Source organism: Centropristis striata, chromosome 18 (assembly GCF_030273125.1).
Source record: "Centropristis striata isolate RG_2023a ecotype Rhode Island chromosome 18, C.striata_1.0, whole genome shotgun sequence".
Classification (NCBI taxonomy): domain Eukaryota; kingdom Metazoa; phylum Chordata; class Actinopteri; order Perciformes; family Serranidae; genus Centropristis; species Centropristis striata.
Window position 1 is genome coordinate 9,361,433 of NC_081534.1, and position 21,445 is coordinate 9,382,877.

General features: G+C 47.8%; 1 long non-coding RNA gene across 6 annotated transcripts; it reads right to left on the reverse strand.

The window, feature by feature from the left end:
- Window positions 1-12,164: 12,164 nt before the first annotated feature.
- LOC131991280 (uncharacterized) lies at window positions 12,165-20,842 on the reverse strand. Of its 6 annotated transcripts, none has more exons than XR_009396126.1 (5): window positions 19,401-19,519; window positions 17,075-17,101; window positions 13,464-13,547; window positions 12,554-12,996; window positions 12,165-12,401 (listed from the first exon to the last, which is right to left on the reverse strand). It is a non-coding gene; the product is annotated as an uncharacterized LOC131991280 (long non-coding RNA). The 6 variants fall into 6 exon arrangements; XR_009396125.1 differs by lacking the exon at window positions 19,401-19,519 and adding an exon at window positions 18,482-18,519; XR_009396124.1 differs by having other exon boundaries at window positions 12,554-13,547.
- Between the last annotated feature and the right edge of the window lie 603 nt (window positions 20,843-21,445).

The window sequence follows — 21,445 nt, forward strand, 5'->3', positions numbered from 1 at the left end:
AACCAGTAACTCTGCCACTAAGACCATGCGAGCCGGCGACTGCCACTGAGACCATGCGAACCTGCGACTGCTACTGAGACCATGCGAACCGGCGACTGCCACCGAGACCATGCGAACCGGCGACTGTGTCGCTGAGAGACCATGTGAACCGGTGACTCTGTCGCTGAGACCATGTGAACCAGTAACTCTGCCGCTGAGACCATGTGAACCAGTAACTTTGTCGCTGAGACCATGTGAACCAGTAACTCTGCCTCTTAGACCATGCGAACCAGTAACTCTGCCTATAAGACCATGCGAACCAGTAACTCTGCCACTAAGACCATGCGAGCCGGCGACTGCCACTGAGACCATGCGAACCTGCGACTGCTACTGAGACCATGCGAACCGGCGACTGCCACCGAGACCATGCGAACCGGCGACTGTGTCGCTGAGAGACCATGTGAACCGGTGACTCTGTCGCTGAGACCATGTGAACCAGTAACTCTGCCGCTGAGACCATGTGAACCAGTAACTTTGTCGCTGAGACCATGTGAACCAGTAACTCTGCCTCTTAGACCATGCGAACCAGTAACTCTGCCACTAAGACCATGCGAGCCGGCGACTGCCACTGAGACCATGCGAACCTGCGACTGCTACTGAGACCATGCGAACCGGCGACTGCCACCGAGACCATGCGAACCGGCGACTGTGTCGCTGAGAGACCATGTGAACCGGTGACTCTGTCGCTGAGACCATGTGAACCAGTAACTCTGCCGCTGAGACCATGTGAACCAGTAACTTTGTCGCTGAGACCATGTGAACCAGTAACTCTGCCTCTTAGACCATGCGAACCAGTAACTCTGCCTATAAGACCATGCGAACCAGTAACTCTGCCACTAAGACCATGCGAGCCGGCGACTGCCACTGAGACCATGCGAACCTGCGACTGCTACTGAGACCATGCGAACCGGCGACTGCCACCAAGACCATGCGAACCGGCGACTGTGTCGCTGAGAGACCATGTGAACCGGTGACTCTGTCGCTGAGACCATGTGAACCAGTAACTCTGCCGCTGAGACCATGTGAACCAGTAACTTTGTCGCTGAGACCATGTGAACCAGTAACTCTGCCTCTTAGACCATGCGAACCAGTAACTCTGCCACTAAGACCATGCGAGCCGGCGACTGCCACTGAGACCATGCGAACCTGCGACTGCTACTGAGACCATGCGAACCGGCGACTGCCACCGAGACCATGCGAACCGGCGACTGTGTCGCTGAGAGACCATGTGAACCGGTGACTCTGTCGCTGAGACCATGTGAACCAGTAACTCTGCCGCTGAGACCATGTGAACCAGTAACTTTGTCGCTGAGACCATGTGAACCAGTAACTCTGCCTCTTAGACCATGCGAACCAGTAACTCTGCCTATAAGACCATGCGAACCAGTAACTCTGCCACTAAGACCATGCGAGCCGGCGACTGCCACTGAGACCATGCGAACCTGCGACTGCTACTGAGACCATGCGAACCGGCGACTGCCACCGAGACCATGCGAACCGGCGACTGTGTCGCTGAGAGACCATGTGAACCGGTGACTCTGTCGCTGAGACCATGTGAACCAGTAACTCTGCCGCTGAGACCATGTGAACCAGTAACTTTGTCGCTGAGACCATGTGAACCAGTAACTCTGCCTCTTAGACCATGCGAACCAGTAACTCTGCCTATAAGACCATGCGAACCAGTAACTCTGCCACTAAGACCATGCGAGCCGGCGACTGCCACTGAGACCATGCGAACCTGCGACTGCTACTGAGACCATGCGAACCGGCGACTGCCACCGAGACCATGCGAACCAGCGACTGTGTCGCTGAGAGACCATGTGAACCGGTGACTCTGTCACTGAGACCATGTGAACCAGTAACTCTGCCGCTGAGACCATGTGAACTAGTAACTTTGTCGCTGAGACCATGTGAACCAGTAACTCTGCCTCTTAGACCATGCGAACCAGTAACTCTGCCTATAAGACCATGCGAACCAGTAACTCTGCCACTAAGACCATGCGAGCCGGCGACTGCCACTGAGACCATGCGAACCTGCGACTGCTACTGAGACCATGCGAACCGGCGACTGCCACCGAGACCATGCGAACCGGCGACTGTGTCGCTGAGAGACCATGTGAACCGGTGACTCTGTCGCTGAGACCATGTGAACCAGTAACTCTGCCGCTGAGACCATGTGAACCAGTAACTTTGTTGCTGAGACCATGTGAACCAGTAACTCTGCCTCTTAGACCATGCGAACCAGCAACTCTGCCACTAAGACCATGCGAGCCGGCGACTGCCACTGAGACCATGCGAACCTGCGACTGCTACTGAGACCATGCGAACCGGCGACTGCCACCGAGACCATGCGAACCGGCGACTGTGTCGCTGAGAGACCATGTGAACCGGTGACTCTGTCGCTGAGACCATGTGAACCAGTAACTCTGCCGCTGAGACCATGTGAACCAGTAACTTTGTCGCTGAGACCATGTGAACCAGTAACTCTGCCTCTTAGACCATGCGAACCAGTAACTCTGCCTATAAGACCATGCGAACCAGTAACTCTGCCACTAAGACCATGCGAGCCGGCGACTGCCACTGAGACCATGCGAACCTGCGACTGCTACTGAGACCATGCGAACCGGCGACTGCCACCGAGACCATGCGAACCGGCGACTGTGTCGCTGAGAGACCATGTGAACCGGTGACTCTGTCGCTGAGACCATGTGAACCAGTAACTCTGCCGCTGAGACCATGTGAACCAGTAACTTTGTCGCTGAGACCATGTGAACCAGTAACTCTGCCTCTTAGACCATGCGAACCAGTAACTCTGCCTATAAGACCATGCGAACCAGTAACTCTGCCACTAAGACCATGCGAGCCGGCGACTGCCACTGAGACCATGCGAACCTGCGACTGCTACTGAGACCATGCGAACCGGCGACTGCCACCGACACCATGCGAACCGGCGACTGTGTCGCTGAGAGACCATGTGAACCGGTGACTCTGTCGCTGAGACCATGTGAACCAGTAACTCTGCCGCTGAGACCATGTGAACCAGTAACTTTGTCGCTGAGACCATGTGAACCAGTAACTCTGCCTCTTAGACCATGCGAACCAGTAACTCTGCCTATAAGACCATGCGAACCAGTAACTCTGCCACTAAGACCATGCGAGCCGGCGACTGCCACTGAGACCATGCGAACCTGCGACTGCTACTGAGACCATGCGAACCGGCGACTGCCACCGAGACCATGCGAACCGGCGACTGTGTCGCTGAGAGACCATGTGAACCGGTGACTCTGTCGCTGAGACCATGTGAACCAGTAACTCTGCCGCTGAGACCATGTGAACCAGTAACTTTGTCGCTGAGACCATGTGAACCAGTAACTCTGCCTCTTAGACCATGCGAACCAGTAACTCTGCCTATAAGACCATGCGAACCAGTAACTCTGCCACTCAGACCATGCGAGCCGGCGACTGCCACTGAGACCATGCGAACCTGCGACTGCTACTGAGACCATGCGAACCGGCGACTGCCACCGAGACCATGCGAACCGGCGACTGTGTCGCTGAGAGACCATGTGAACCGGTGACTCTGTCGCTGAGACCATGTGAACCAGTAACTCTGCCGCTGAGACCATGTGAACCAGTAACTTTGTCGCTGAGACCATGTGAACCAGTAACTCTGCCTCTTAGACCATGCGAATCAGTAACTCTGCCGCTAAGACCATGCGAACCGGCGACTGCCACTGAGACCATGCGAACCTGCGACTGCTACTGAGACCATGCGAACCGGCGACTGCCACCGAGACCATGCGAACCGGCGACTGTGTCGCTGAGAGACCATGTGAACCGGTGACTCTGTCGCTGAGACCATGTGAACCAGTAACTCTGCCGCTGAGACCATGTGAACCAGTAACTTTGTCGCTGAGACCATGTGAACCAGTAACTCTGCCTCTTAGACCATGCGAACCAGTAACTCTGCCACTAAGACCATGCGAGCCGGCGACTGCCACTGAGACCATGCGAACCTGCGACTGCTACTGAGACCATGCGAACCGGCGACTGCCACCGAGACCATGCGAACCGGCGACTGTGTCGCTGAGAGACCATGTGAACCGGTGACTCTGTCGCTGAGACCATGTGAACCAGTAACTCTGCCGCTGAGACCATGTGAACCAGTAACTTTGTCGCTGAGACCATGTGAACCAGTAACTCTGCCTCTTAGACCATGCGAACCAGTAACTCTGCCTATAAGACCATGCGAACCAGTAACTCTGCCACTAAGACCATGCGAGCCGGTGACTGCCACTGAGACCATGCGAACCTGCGACTGCTACTGAGACCATGCGAACCGGCGACTGTGTCGCTGAGAGCCCATGTGAACCGGTGACTCTGTCGCTGAGACCATGTGAACCAGTAACTCTGCCGCTGAGACCATGTGAACCAGTAACTTTGTCGCTGAGACCATGTGAACCAGTAACTCTGCCTCTTAGACCATGCGAACCAGTAACTCTGCCTATAAGACCATGCGAACCAGTAACTCTGCCACTAAGACCATGCGAGCCGGCGACTGCCACTGAGACCATGCGAACCTGCGACTGCTACTGAGACCATGCGAACCGGCGACTGCCACCGAGACCATGCGAACCGGCGACTGTGTCGCTGAGAGACCATGTGAACCGGTGACTCTGTCGCTGAGACCATGTGAACCAGTAACTCTGCCGCTGAGACCATGTGAACCAGTAACTTTGTCGCTGAGACCATGTGAACCAGTAACTCTGCCTCTTAGACCATGCGAACCAGTAACTCTGCCTATAAGACCATGCGAACCAGTAACTCTGCCACTAAGACCATGCGAGCCGGCGACTGCCACTGAGACCATGCGAACCTGCGACTGCTACTGAGACCATGCGAACCGGCGACTGCCACCGAGACCATGCGAACCGGCGACTGTGTCGCTGAGAGACCATGTGAACCGGTGACTCTGTCGCTGAGACCATGTGAACCAGTAACTCTGCCGCTGAGACCATGTGAACCAGTAACTTTGTCGCTGAGACCATGTGAACCAGTAACTCTGCCTCTTAGACCATGCGAACCAGTAACTCTGCCACTAAGACCATGCGAGCCGGCGACTGCCACTGAGACCATGCGAACCTGCGACTGCTACTGAGACCATGCGAACCGGCGACTGCCACCGAGACCATGCGAACCGGCGACTGTGTCGCTGAGAGACCATGTGAACCGGTGACTCTGTCGCTGAGACCATGTGAACCAGTAACTCTGCCGCTGAGACCATGTGAACCAGTAACTTTGTCGCTGAGACCATGTGAACCAGTAACTCTGCCTCTTAGACCATGCGAACCAGTAACTCTGCCTATAAGACCATGCGAACCAGTAACTCTGCCACTAAGACCATGCGAGCCGGCGACTGCCACTGAGACCATGCGAACCTGCGACTGCTACTGAGACCATGCGAACCGGCGACTGCCACCGAGACCATGCGAACCGGCGACTGTGTCGCTGAGAGACCATGTGAACCGGTGACTCTGTCGCTGAGACCATGTGAACCAGTAACTCTGCCGCTGAGACCATGTGAACCAGTAACTTTGTCGCTGAGACCATGTGAACCAGTAACTCTGCCTCTTAGACCATGCGAACCAGTAACTCTGCCTATAAGACCATGCGAACCAGTAACTCTGCCACTAAGACCATGCGAGCCGGCGACTGCCACTGAGACCATGCGAACCTGCGACTGCTACTGAGACCATGCGAACCGGCGACTGCCACCGAGACCATGCGAACCGGCGACTGCCACCGAGACCATGTGAACCGGTGACTCTGTCGCTGAGACCATGTGAACCAGTAACTCTGCCGCTGAGACCATGTGAACCAGTAACTTTGTCGCTGAGACCATGTGAACCAGTAACTCTGCCTCTTAGACCATGCGAACCAGTAACTCTGCCTATAAGACCATGCGAACCAGTAACTCTGCCACTAAGACCATGCGAGCCGGCGACTGCCACTGAGACCATGCGAACCTGCGACTGCTACTGAGACCATGCGAACCGGCGACTGCCACCGAGACCATGCGAACCGGCGACTGTGTCGCTGAGAGACCATGTGAACCGGTGACTCTGTCGCTGAGACCATGTGAACCAGTAACTCTGCCGCTGAGACCATGTGAACCAGTAACTATGTCGCTGAGACCATGTGAACCAGTAACTCTGCCTCTTAGACCATGCGAATCAGTAACTCTGCCGCTAAGACCATGCGAACCGGCGACTGCCACTGAGACCATGCGAACCTGCGACTGCTACTGAGACCATGCGAACCGGCGACTGCCACCGAGACCATGCGAACCGGCGACTGTGTCGCTGAGAGACCATGTGAACCGGTGACTCTGTCGCTGAGACCATGTGAACCAGTAACTCTGCCGCTGAGACCATGTGAACCAGTAACTTTGTCGCTGAGACCATGTGAACCAGTAACTCTGCCTCTTAGACCATGCGAACCAGTAACTCTGCCTATAAGACCATGCGAACCAGTAACTCTGCCACTAAGACCATGCGAGCCGGCGACTGCCACTGAGACCATGCGAACCTGCGACAGCTACTGAGACCATGCGAACCGGCGACTGCCACCGAGACCATGTGAACCGGCGACTGTGTCGCTGAGAGACCATGTGAACCGGTGACTCTGTCGCTGAGACCATGTGAACCAGTAACTCTGCCGCTGAGACCATGTGAACCAGTAACTTTGTCGCTGAGACCATGTGAACCAGTAACTCTGCCTCTTAGACCATGCGAATCAGTAACTCTGCCGCTAAAACCATGCGAACCGGCGACTGCCACTGAGACCATGCGAACCTGCGACTGCTACTGAGACCATGCGAACCGGCGACTGCCACCGAGACCATGCGAACCGGCGACTGTGTCGCTGAGAGACCATGTGAACCGGTGAATCTGTCGCTGAGACCATGTGAACCAGTAACTCTGCCGCTGAGACCATGTGAACCAGTAACTTTGTCGCTGAGACCATGTGAACCAGTAACTCTGCCTCTTAGACCATGCGAACCAGTAACTCTGCCTATAAGACCATGCGAACCAGTAACTCTGCCACTAAGACCATGCGAGCCGGCGACTGCCACTGAGACCATGCGAACCTGCGACTGCTACTGAGACCATGCGAACCGGCGACTGCCACCGAGACCATGCGAACCGGCGACTGTGTCGCTGAGAGACCATGCGAACCGGCGACTGTGTCGCTGAGAGACCATGTGAACCGGTGACTCTGTCGCTGAGACCATGTGAACCAGTAACTCTGCCGCTGAGACCATGTGAACCAGTAACTTTGTCGCTGAGACCATGTGAACCAGTAACTCTGCCTCTTAGACCATGCGAACCAGTAACTCTGCCACTAAGACCATGCGAACCAGTAACTCTGCCACTAAGACCATGCGAGCCGGCGACTGCCACTGAGACCATGCGAACCTGCGACTGCTACTGAGACCATGCGAACCGGCGACTGCCACCGAGACCATGCGAACCGGCGACTGTGTCGCTGAGAGACCATGTGAACCGGTGACTCTGTCGCTGAGACCATGTGAACCAGTAACTCTGCCGCTGAGACCATGTGAACCAGTAACTATGTCGCTGAGACCATGTGAACCAGTAACTCTGCCTCTTAGACCATGCGAATCAGTAACTCTGCCGCTAAGACCATGCGAACCGGCGACTGCCACTGAGACCATGCGAACCTGCGACTGCTACTGAGACCATGCGAACCGGCGACTGCCACCGAGACCATGCGAACCGGCGACTGTGTCGCTGAGAGACCATGTGAACCGGTGACTCTGTCGCTGAGACCATGTGAACCAGTAACTCTGCCGCTGAGACCATGTGAACCAGTAACTTTGTCGCTGAGACCATGTGAACCAGTAACTCTGCCTCTTAGACCATGCGAACCAGTAACTCTGCCTATAAGACCATGCGAACCAGTAACTCTGCCACTAAGACCATGCGAGCCGGCGACTGCCACTGAGACCATGCGAACCTGCGACAGCTACTGAGACCATGCGAACCGGCGACTGCCACCGAGACCATGTGAACCGGCGACTGTGTCGCTGAGAGACCATGTGAACCGGTGACTCTGTCGCTGAGACCATGTGAACCAGTAACTCTGCCGCTGAGACCATGTGAACCAGTAACTTTGTCGCTGAGACCATGTGAACCAGTAACTCTGCCTCTTAGACCATGCGAATCAGTAACTCTGCCGCTAAAACCATGCGAACCGGCGACTGCCACTGAGACCATGCGAACCTGCGACTGCTACTGAGACCATGCGAACCGGCGACTGCCACCGAGACCATGCGAACCGGCGACTGTGTCGCTGAGAGACCATGTGAACCGGTGACTCTGTCGCTGAGACCATGTGAACCAGTAACTCTGCCGCTGAGACCATGTGAACCAGTAACTTTGTCGCTGAGACCATGTGAACCAGTAACTCTGCCTCTTAGACCATGCGAACCAGTAACTCTGCCTATAAGACCATGCGAACCAGTAACTCTGCCACTAAGACCATGCAAGCCGGCGACAGCCACTGAGACCATGCGAACCTGCGACTGCTACTGAGACCATGCGAACCGGCGACTGCCACCGAGACCATGCGAACCGGCGACTGTGTCGCTGAGAGACCATGTGAACCGGTGACTCTGTCGCTGAGACCATGTGAACCAGTAACTCTGCCGCTGAGACCATGTGAACCAGTAACTTTGTCGCTGAGACCATGTGAACCAGTAACTCTGCCTCTTAGACCATGCGAACCAGTAACTCTGCCTATAAAACCATGCGAACCAGTAACTCTGCCACTAAGACCATGCGAGCCGGCGACTGCCACTGAGACCATGCGAACCTGCGACTGCTACTGAGACCATGCGAACCGGCGACTGCCACCGAGACCATGCGAACCGGCGACTGTGTCGCTGAGAGACCATGTGAACCAGTATCTCTGCCGCTGAGACCATGTGAACCAGTAACTTTGTCGCTGAGACCATGTGAACCAGTAACTCTGCCTCTTAGACCATGCGAACCAGTAACTCTGCCTATAAGACCATGCGAACCAGTAACTCTGCCACTAAGACCATGCGAGCCGGCGACTGCCACTGAGACCATGCGAACCTGCGACTGCTACTGAGACCATGCGAACCGGCGACTGCCACCGAGACCATGCGAACCGGCGACTGTGTCGCTGAGAGACCATGTGAACCGGCGACTCTGTCGCTGAGACCATGTGAACCAGTAACTCTGCCGCTGAGACCATGTGAACCAGTAACTTTGTCGCTGAGACCATGTGAACCAGTAACTCTGCCTCTTAGACCATGCGAATCAGTAACTCTGCCGCTAAGACCATGCGAACCGGCGACTTCCACTGAGACCATGCGAACCTGCGACTGCTACCGAGACCATGCGAACCGGCGACTGCCACCGAGACCATGCGAACCGGCGACTGTGTCGCTGAGAGACCATGTGAACCGGCGACTGTGTCGCTGAGAGACCATGTGAACCGGTGACTCTGTCGCTGAGACCATGTGAACCAGTAACTCTGCCGCTGAGACCATGTGAACCAGTAACTTTGTCGCTGAGACCATGCGAACCAGTAACTCTGCCTCTTAGACCATGCGAACCAGTTACTCTGCCTATAAGACCATGCGAACCAGTAACTCTGCCACTAAGACCATGCGAACCTGCGACTGCTACTGAGACCATGCGAACCGGCGACTGCCACCGAGACCATGCGAACCGGCGACTGTGTCGCTGAGAGACCATGTGAACCGGTGACTCTGTCGCTGAGACCATGTGAACCAGTAACTCTGCCGCTGAGACCATGTGAACCAGTAACTTTGTCGCTGAGACCATGTGAACCAGTAACTTTGTCGCTGAGACCATGTGAACCAGTAACTCTGCCTCTTAGACCATGCGAATCAGTAACTCTGCCGCTAAGACCATGCGAACCGGCGACTGCCACTGAGACCATGCGAACCGGCGACTGCCACTGAGACCATGCGAACCTGCGACTGCTACTGAGACCATGCGAACCGGCGACTGCCACCGAGACCATGCGAACCGGCGACTGTGTCGCTGAGAGACCATGTGAACCGGTGACTCTGTCGCTGAGACCATGTGAACCAGTAACTCTGCCGCTGAGACCATGTGAACCAGTAACTTTGTCGCTGAGACCATGTGAACCAGTAACTCTGCCTCTTAGACCATGCGAACCAGTAACTCTGCCGCTGAGACCATGTGAACCAGTAACTTTGTCGCTGAGACCATGTGAACCAGTAACTCTGCCTCTTAGACCATGCGAACCAGTAACTCTGCCTATAAGACCATGCGAACCAGTACTCTGCCACTAAGACCATGCGAGCCGGCGACTGCCACTGAGACCATGCAAACCTGCGACTGCTACTGAGACCATGCGAGCCGGCGACTGCCACTGAGACCATGCAAACCTGCGACTGCTACTGAGACCATGCGAACCGGCGACTGCCACCGAGACCATGCGAACCGGCGACTGTGTCGCTGAGAGACCATGTGAACCGGTGACTCTGTCGCTGAGACCATGTGAACCAGTAACTCTGCCGCTGAGACCATGTGAACCAGTAACTTTGTCGCTGAGACCATGTGAACCAGTAACTCTGCCTCTTAGACCATGCGAACCAGTAACTCTGCCTATAAGACCATGCGAACCAGTAACTCTGCCACTAAGACCATGCGAGCCGGCGACTGCCACTGAGACCATGCGAACCTGCGACTGTGTCGCTGAGAGACCATGTGAACCGGTGACTCTGTCGCTGAGACCATGTGAACCAGTAACTCTGCCGCTGAGACCATGTGAACCAGTAACTTTGTCGCTGAGACCATGTGAACCAGTAACTCTGCCTCTTAGACCATGCGAACCAGTAACTCTGCCGCTGAGACCATGTGAACCAGTAACTTTGTCGCTGAGACCATGTGAACCAGTAACTCTGCCTCTTAGACCATGCGAACCAGTAACTCTGCCTATAAGACCATGCGAACCAGTACTCTGCCACTAAGACCATGCGAGCCGGCGACTGCCACTGAGACCATGCAAACCTGCGACTGCTACTGAGACCATGCGAGCCGGCGACTGCCACTGAGACCATGCAAACCTGCGACTGCTACTGAGACCATGCGAACCGGCGACTGCCACCGAGACCATGCGAACCGGCGACTGTGTCGCTGAGAGACCATGTGAACCGGTGACTCTGTCGCTGAGACCATGTGAACCAGTAACTCTGCCGCTGAGACCATGTGAACCAGTAACTTTGTCGCTGAGACCATGTGAACCAGTAACTCTGCCTCTTAGACCATGCGAACCAGTAACTCTGCCTATAAGACCATGCGAACCAGTAACTCTGCCACTAAGACCATGCGAGCCGGCGACTGCCACTGAGACCATGCGAACCTGCGACTGCTACTGAGACCATGCGAACCGGCGACTGCCACCGAGACCATGCGAACCGGCGACTGTGTCGCTGAGAGACCATGTGAACCGGTGACTCTGTCGCTGAGACCATGTGAACCAGTAACTCTGCCGCTGAGACCATGTGAACCAGTAACTTTGTCGCTGAGACCATGTGAACCAGTAACTCTGCCTCTTAGACCATGCGAACCAGTAACTCTGCCTATAAGACCATGCGAACCAGTAACTCTGCCACTAAGACCATGCGAGCCGGCGACTGCCACTGAGACCATGCGAACCTGCGACTGCTACTGAGACCATGCGAACCGGCGACTGCCACCGAGACCATGCGAACCGGCGACTGTGTCGCTGAGAGACCATGTGAACCGGTGACTCTGTCGCTGAGACCATGTGAACCAGTAACTCTGCCGCTGAGACCATGTGAACCAGTAACTTTGTCGCTGAGACCATGTGAACCAGTAACTCTTCCCCTGAGACGCCGGTGTTGGTCTCTTGCATGCAATGTTTAGACCTACCCTTTCCGTCCCCTCCCCAGCAACAACAATTACAAATATCACAAAAGTTTTGTTAATCTAAAAAGTTACCATCAAGATGTAACCTCTCCTTGGATGGAAGTGTGTGCAATGGTTGGTTTAAAAAAAAAAAAAAGATGATGTTTAGTATGATTGACTTGCATTAAGTCATGTATTTAAATATACATTTCATGTTTGTTTAAATGGAATACAGACAATGTTTTGTGTATCACTTTGTGCAGAATTAACAATTGAAGAATTTTTTAAAAAGCTTATCTTTTCAACTGGTGAACGGGGGCAAGTGGGTCCAGAGGTCATCCAGCTGTTCTTGGACTGTGGGGGTGTCTGTATTTTCAGAACCTGATGACACACAATACCAAATGTATTCATACATTATAAATACTCAATTGTGAATTAATATTTTATTATTCAAAGGAAGTAGTTAAGACAGCAGATTGTATTATCAGGCCATGTCTGTGTCCACTGTGATGGGGAAAAAAACAAACCCATACCTTGTAGACTGGAGAAGGAGTTGTGGCTCCGTTATCCATCATCCACAGCCGGCTGGTTGACGGAGGTCTTTGAGGTACCCCATGGTCGGAAGTGGTTGGGCTAAGTGGGGCAGGATCTGCAAGGTCGAGACTTGTCCAACGCACTTTCTGAGCGGCATCTTGGAAGCAGTGGTCTTCCTCGTCTCACTTGGTCCTGCAATATACAATAGCCCAACAATAACTTACAAAATAACACAATTGTAACAATAATATGCAACTGTAAGTGATGTGAACTAAATTAATTTGCTAACTTAACTGTCCCTAGACCAGCATAAAAAGCTAAACTATACAAACTAAATACTCTACTATAAACCTAACCTATTCCTAACCTAACCTAAATATAAATGTGCAAAAAATATGAAAAGTTAGCTTAGTCTGTCTTGAAGATGCTGGACACAGGAAACCTGGAAAAGTCAGAAAATGCAGTGACTTCTATACTATATATTGAGGACCACATGCTGAAAAATCTGCATAATGTGAAATACAAAAAACAACAACATGGTGATGGCTTCTCAAGTTTTAGCCTACAAAATAAATAAATACAACATGTTAATGAGACAGCAATACTTAATTAGATGAGAGTTTGACCAAGCGTCAATTAATGAATGAACATTATTGTTACCAATTTTTTTTACTAGTTACTAGTTTTTGTACTAATAATCTATTTCCCCCCCATTCTCTGATTTAAAAATAAATAAATACATGAATAATACTAATAATATTGATTATCCCAAATACACCGTTCTTTCAGATACATTTGTATATCACTATACATGACATCACAGAACAGAACAGTGGTTGAAAGTTCTTTATGAATAATAATTTCAGTGTTTCTCAACATTACAAAAGCATTTTTTTTTAAATTGCTTACCTGAAAAGGTGAAGACAAACAACTGAACGCTGAAGGTCAACGAAGAACTGGATATTCAAGTCTCTTAGGTGAAGTAGTGTTTATCTAGAACAGGATGACAACCGTGAGCATTGCAGCAATGTAACAATAATGTGTTATTAATGTTTTAAATAACTGAATTAATGTATCACTTATTCATAAAAATCTGTATGAAGCTGAATATAATAATTTGAATTAAATACACACATAGCACCTCTAGAAACATAGCAAAATTTTCAGCATATGTGCCCCTCTGCATCCTTTATAGATAATATAAATTTTAACTTTCTTCATACATTTTTACGTGTTTTATATATTTTTATAGCACCCATGGTCCTCAGGGGTCAAAAGGGACCTCATGACATTAGACTGGTTTTAGGAAAAGTAGAAAGAATATTACCAACTTTTTTTTCACCTTTTAAGGTAACTCATGACCAAAAAAAATTATATTTCATTTTCATTTTTTTTTTCATTATTATTGGTCAATTTTATTCAAATATCAAAACATAAGTTTCACTAAAAGTTGACATGACCTACTCTGTGCATTCCAATTAAGAATTATTTTTTTTCCACTATTACTATTAGTGGGGCGGATTAGCTGAACAATCGTTCACTTTGTGATAAAAGCATGAAATTTGGTAGATGTGTTGGTGAATATGTTTCGAACAAATCTGGATATTGGGCCACCTCAAAAGCGCCCCCTAGTGGCCGTGGTAGGCATTTGTTATACGAATAAATCAATGATGAATAAAAACTGCCCTTTTAATAATACCAACTGGTGATGAATTGTATATTGTTGGAAAGCCTGATTAGTCACCTTTACAACGAGGTACAGCTTGTAAGGATCGTGCATTCATGGAATGAGCAACGGGGCTAAACGTGTGGGTAGCACCCCCCAAAAATGTGCATCCCCTGTGGGGCGGATTAGCTCAATAAATCACAAGAATTGTTTATTTTGTGATAGAAGCACACAATTTGGTGGATGTGTTGGTGGATATGTTTCAAACAAAACTGTATATTAGGCCATCGCAAATTCGCCCCCTAGTGGCCATAGCAGTCATTTTCTTCGTTAAAATTACAAAAAATATTAAAATTATTTCTGAAAATATTTAAAAAATGTAAACTAAATATACAAACGTAAATTAAAAAATGTAAATACACATATTAAATTAACAAAAATCCAGTTAGACACTCTTTCAGTTATTTTTCCTGCCCCACCACAATCGGGCTAGCTATCGAGCTAGCTAGCAAAGGAGCTAGCTAGCATTTGCTTCCTGGGACAAGCAGTGCAGTGGACTGTCCATCAAGGTATGTCTAAATATTTTATTTCACCTGTTATAATTATGAATAAAATATGCTATGAACATCATAAAGGCTAAAGAGAAAAACAATCATCATGGGCCTTGGCGGAAAAGTAAATTAGCAAGATAGCAAAAATCGGTACTTAAGCTAGCTAGTTAGCTTGGAACATGTATCAGTGGCTGTTGGGTGTGAAAGCTTAATAAGACACTGTTAAATTATGTCCTGTGGAATGTGGACATCTCTCTCTGCACACACACACACACACACACACACACACACAGGCACACTATATGTAATGTCTCCTTTGCCCATGTGGTTCTTTTTTTAAATGTATTTTATAACTCCATCACAGTTAGTCAGGCGGCTTAGGACCAGATTTGAGAAGAAAGGGGACACGTCGGACAAAAGCACCAACATTTTTCCACATGCTCTCCATCACCAAAGGTTTCAACTTTTGGTAGGAGCCACTTCATCAAGATTGCAGATAGGAGACGGCAGCCATATAAGCCATAAGTCTATGAGAACCAATATATCTTCCAAGCCACTTAGAAGGTCAATCTTGGTGTCAAAATATACATTTTCTGGGTCAAAGAATCATTTAAAGCTATTGAGAATATCACTGGATGACTCACTGTAAATAATTTGTTGATCAAGATCTGACATGAGATGAAAGCGTACCCTTGATTTTTTTGAGCAGTGTACATGGCAGCTAATCCTCACTCTCCCGTGAACATTGATTCCAAACAGTTTCAACTCAGGATTCCCTGCTGCAGCACTTGAAGCGAGTTGCCCAGTCTGAGTGAAAATGAACATATCTATTTGATCAAATAATCATCTAGTGATATTCTCAATAGCTTTAAATGATTCCTGGACCCAGAAAATGTATATTTTGACATCAAGATTGACCTTCTAAGTGGCTTGGAAGATATAGCATTTCTCATAGACTTCATATGGCTGCCATCACCGCAATCTTGATGAAGTGGCTCCTACTAAAAATTGAAACCTATAATGATAGAGAGTTTGTCGAAAAAATGTGGTGCTCTTGTCCGGCGTGTCCCCTTTATTTGGCTAAGCCGCCTGACTAAGTCACACACCTCAGAACAAGGATTTTGCCAGAAAGAGTAACCTGCTACAAGTAACCCTAGTAGAATTTTTAAAATGTATGATTTTTTTTTTCCTTTTTTTTTTAAGGAGCAACAGAAGAATACAAGCCAAAGAGGAGGCCGTAGCCTGTGAATGGGAATATCAAGACCTAATAAAATGTTATACAAAGTTAATGTTCTTTTCTATGAGACTGTAATAAAGCTTTTGTCACTTTAACATGTCTCTAAATTATATTTGTGGTGCTGAAAACATGAAACAGCAGCTGTAGGGTAGGCAAAGCATTCCTCGCCAGTAACCACTTGCGGCCATTTTTAAAAATGGCCGCTTTTAAATGACCATTTTTAAAAATGGCCGCCACAGCCATCAGAATTTTTTTTGCGATGGCCCAATATCCAGATTCATTAAACATGTATTCAGCAATGAGTGTACCAAATTTGATGCTTTTATCACAAAATGAACGATTGTTCAGTTAATCCACCCCACTACACAGGGGATGCACATTTTTGGGGGGTGCTACCCACACGTTTAGCCCCGTTGCTCATTCCATGAATGCACGATCCTTACAAGCTGTACCTCGTTGTAAAGGTGACTAATCAGGCTTTCCAACAATATACAATTCATCACCAGTTGGTATTATTAAAAGGGCAGTTTTTATTCATCATTGATTTATTCGTATAACAAATGCCTGCCACGGCCACTAGGGGGCGCTTTTGAGGTGGCCCAATATCCAGATTTGTTCGAAACATATTCACCAACACATCTACCAAATTTCATGCTTTTATCACAAAGTGAACGATTGTTGTAAAATATTGAGCTAATCCGCCCCACTATATTGAAAAAAGTATCCAGGGTTTTTTTTTACTTTTTTCTCTCTTGAAATGAAGGCCTAATTTTGAATATTTGACTTAAATTGACCAATAATAAAGAAAAAATTATGAAAATTATATGTCAATCAATCAATTTCTGGGGCATGAGTTGCCTTAAATGATAAAATGATTAAAAAAAAAAAAAGTTGGTAATATTTTTTTTCTACATGTCCTAAAAACAGTCTTGTGTCATGGGATCCTTTTTGACCCCTGAGGACCATGGGTATATAGTCCACGGGAGGACCACACAAGGGTTAAAAATAATAATACATAATTTATGAAAGTAGTTTATGTTAATAACAGTCTTTGACAAACACTCACCAGTAAATAAATGGTCAAGCTGTAAATCTGTGATGTGAAAAACAGGATTAAAGCTTTCAGTGTAACAGTACCCAAATGCACCCTATTCTAAATTTAAGCCATTAATGGCTATGACTCTGGTATTACAAATACACCTTATTACATAATAACCTCTATTATCAAAATAGTACTGCAGTATTAATATCAGAAGAAAACAGGATTAAAGCCTACAACGAAAATGCTTCACAGCACCACTTGAGGACACACACACACATACATGAATTAATCCAAAGCTATTTAAGCCTACATTTTCAACTTCCAATAAATCCCTCTCTCTCTCTCACACACACACACACACACACACACAGAGAGAGAGTACATTAATATTAGTCACAGGAATACATACTTCAGGTACCAGTTGACATGACAAATTGGAAAAAAGAAATGGTAATAGTTTGGGTAATAGTCTGCTAACAGTAGTGAGTAACATTGACATTGACACAATGTAAATGGTAAATAGTGAAGTAAACTACCAGTTCATCATTACAGTACATGTTTACAGCCCTGACTCCATGGTTAAATATATCCCCATGATTATCTTTTCTTTTTAACCTCTCATTACCAAGTGACATGAGTTTCAGTTTAATATTATCCAAATACACCGAATGTTCAAATTTAGCCATTGATGAGTATGACATTGGTATTACTATTACACCTTATTACATAAGAATACCAAAACATCCTCACAAAAAACAGGACTACATTATCAAGAAGCTACCATCAAAATCCACATACAATTAGCTACATATCACAGTGAAACAAAAATTAGTCAGGCCAACATTGTACACAACCCCTACATTAAAAATGGCATTAGACAACATTAATCAAGGAAAATAGCATAAGCTAGCATTTTTTTAGCATTATTATATTATTGTTAGCATAATGACACCTTCCCAGATAGACACAAGACAAAACACAGCAATCAAACTGTTGTGGCCTAGATTATCAACTCACAATGCATTATAGGCTGTCTGTCAGCAGCATCAAATCAGTCAAACCATGCAATGCACTCTTAGAATCAATAGTGTTTGCTAACACCAGACACATCTACTGTTATAACAACTGTTAGCATCATGGTAACTGTAACATGGAGTAACTGTGAAGATATTCTGCCTCGACGGACCATTTATAAATTGCTTCGACATGATGCTAAAGCTAGCTCGCCAGAGAGCGCTAGCTCAGACCTAAAACCAGTAGCCGCGAATAAATTAGCAAAATAAAATCACAAACATCATCCAAATGAAACTCAAATAACTTGCAACTACATTTCACAAAATTTTCGATAGTAGTTTAAAAGTTCAAATATGAAAATGCTAACATTATAAGGCACAATTGTAACGGTAGTATGCTAGTAGTATGTCTTCTTACCTCAGACGAAAAACCAGAGAGGCCGAGTCTTGGCTTTGATGTAAATCCTGTCGGATTTACATCAAAGCCAAAACACAAGGAGCCAATCAGATTCGCCCCATAACTGTGCTCCAATCCAGTGATTCCCAACAGCTGTTCCGCGGCACACAAGTGTGCCGTAAGAAATCATCAGGTGTGCCGTGGAAGATTATCCAATCTCTAAGTGAGCGGCGTGAAGTGAGAGGCAGAACAATTAAATGCTCTTCCAACAGAGTGTAGTGTATCAGTGAATCTCGCGAATTCACGCGTAATCAAGTGATATAACCGGAAGAGAATCAACATCTCATTAATGACTGGAGACAAATCCAGGGACTCTGTTATCCAGTGATAACAGAGTTCTGCTCTATGAAATCTTCCTCCGAAAAATGCTAACTACAGACGCTGGAGTGTTTTTAATTTTACCGCCGTTAAAACCGGAGCTCGACTGAGCGCACAACACTCAGTACAGTACAGCGGCATCAATCCACCGCAGTGACAGACAGGCAGGCAGTGAGACAGGTCAAGTTAAGTCAGCAGGTATTAAGTCATCAACTATGTCCATACTCCAAAACAAACCGTATACACAAACGCAATAATTGAAACGTAGCTGTCCGACTCTGTCCCTCTGTGAGCCTCTTATTAAACACACCTTTAACCTCAAACAGCAGCCCTCATAAATACCCTCACCACTCTGAGCCTAAACATGAACATATCTGCAGCTCAGGATTGGTCTGAAATGACTGTCAAAATGAAAAAGTAACCACAATAATATTTAAAAAAGCACCTGTCTTAAAACCCAAATAATTCCACATCAACATCATTTAATTCCTTAGCCAGAGGAGCTCATCACAGTTGATGCAAACCTCTAAAGAAATGATTATTTTTACTTATCATTTCTTACCGTGGCTCCACGTTCTCCATGTCAGTCAGTCAGGTTATCCTAAATTCCGCGACCTCCCTCACCACATCTTGAAGGCTATATTCTTGTGATGCGTGCAGTTTAGCATGCGCTATTTCTTTACTTGGCCTTCAAATGCGTCTCCGTGTGTAGTGGCAGATTTTAAAAATAAAAAAGAGCTTCGCCAACACGAACCAAAACAATGCACAATCATTTACTTTTGGAAAAATATTTTACTCAACAGAAGTATTGACAGTAGCTAGCTAAAAAAAGAAAAACACTTGAGGCTGACCTTAGATCACATGGGTTCCTTTGACCCTTGAACCCCGTGTTCCGTTAAGACCCGCCCTATTCTGCCTCTGATTGGCTCTGACTCTGACAGCTCAACAACATGAACCAATAGTAGCGCCAGTATACCAAGTATATTATATTAATCAACATGGCGAATTTTCAGTATTTGAGCCTCGTCCAGCTTTTGTATTTGAGATTCTATCATAATCAGTTTCTATAACTATTACTCGCAACTTTTACATCACTTAGTAAAAAAACAAACAAAGTGAAGAGCAGAATACAAACCATTAATAAAACATTATACAGTACTTGATGCAAATGGAAAATGTTTTGAAAAATAATTGGATATAGGTATATAACCATAACTATGCTACACTATGTGCTGTATACAGTGCACAATGATGTTAATATGTTATACACTGTACATAAGTGAAGTCAGGTGGTTATCGCTAATATAGTAAGGTGCATGATCCATAAATGTTAGAAGTAATTGCATATTGATACTTTTGATAGTCCCAAAAGAATAATACCCTGGCTTCTAAAAGAATGTGACATTAATATCATTATGTTCAACATCCCTCAGAATGCCAATCAATTTCATGCAACATTCATAAATCATCATAAGTATACTCAAATTCCTGATATACCAGGGGGAAATCACTCTTTCGTCCACAAGAAAACGTGTTCTTTCAACCTAGCCGGCCATTTGATGTCATTGTTAGCTAACGCTAATGTTAGCTAGTAATTAGCTATTACCGTTAGCATGGGGCGACATAAACTAAAACGTTTTCGTCTGATAACTACTGAAAATGGAAACATTGTTCGCATCTTCTCCATCATATTCCTGTCTCACTATATCTTTTATTTATTATATTTTACGTTAAACCACCGGCGATTACTGACGTTAGTTAGCTTGACCTAGTTACCTGCTGTTGACAGGACGCTCCGGTGTCTCCGCTCGGACATCCTTCAGCTCGGACATCCTTCAGGGACAGCACGTCCTCCTCCCGGCACAGTACTCCAAATGTGCGAACATTTGTTACACATTCTTCACCACGCATGGTATGGTCCAGGTCAGCCTCCTGACAGCAGGTAGACTCAGGACACACCGACGCCAGGTGCTGCCGACCCGCTCCGCCCCCCAGACGAGCTCCGGTTCCACATCCTCCTCCTCTCTCTGGACCACCGCTCCAGTCTCTGATCAGAAAGTCTTCTAATGTTTGTGGGCTGTCTGAGAAGACTGACATAAATTAAGACGACCGCCATCCTCTGCTTCGGAGAGACAGCCTGCACCGCTGGACTGCAGGTCTCTGCTCGGTGTCACGGCAAACCCTTGGATCTAACACTTTAACTACTGTTTGATCATTTAGAAACAAGAAACAACATTTTTTTTTAACCTTTTTATTATCAGTGATGAAGCGTAGAGTTGTGGTCGTGAACGTCATGGAACAACCGTTGTTGTTCTTTAGATGATGCCGCCGCTACCAGCTGTCAGCTGTAAACTGAAAAGGCACCCACGTGGAGGGCTGGAAAATGACCAATCATAAGAGGCCTGGGGTCAGCCTTGGCCCCGCCCCCAATGTGTCAAAAGTCCTCGCTCTGCGCCGAGCAGAGCTCCACCGCGAGCGAGCACCTGGGAGAATCTGCTTCACTCAGTTGCTGAATATTTGCGCGAAGATCAAACAAGTGCGCGCGGCTGTTGAAATCTGCGCGCCTGACACGAAATAAATGCGCGTGCAGATGTGTTATCGCTCGTG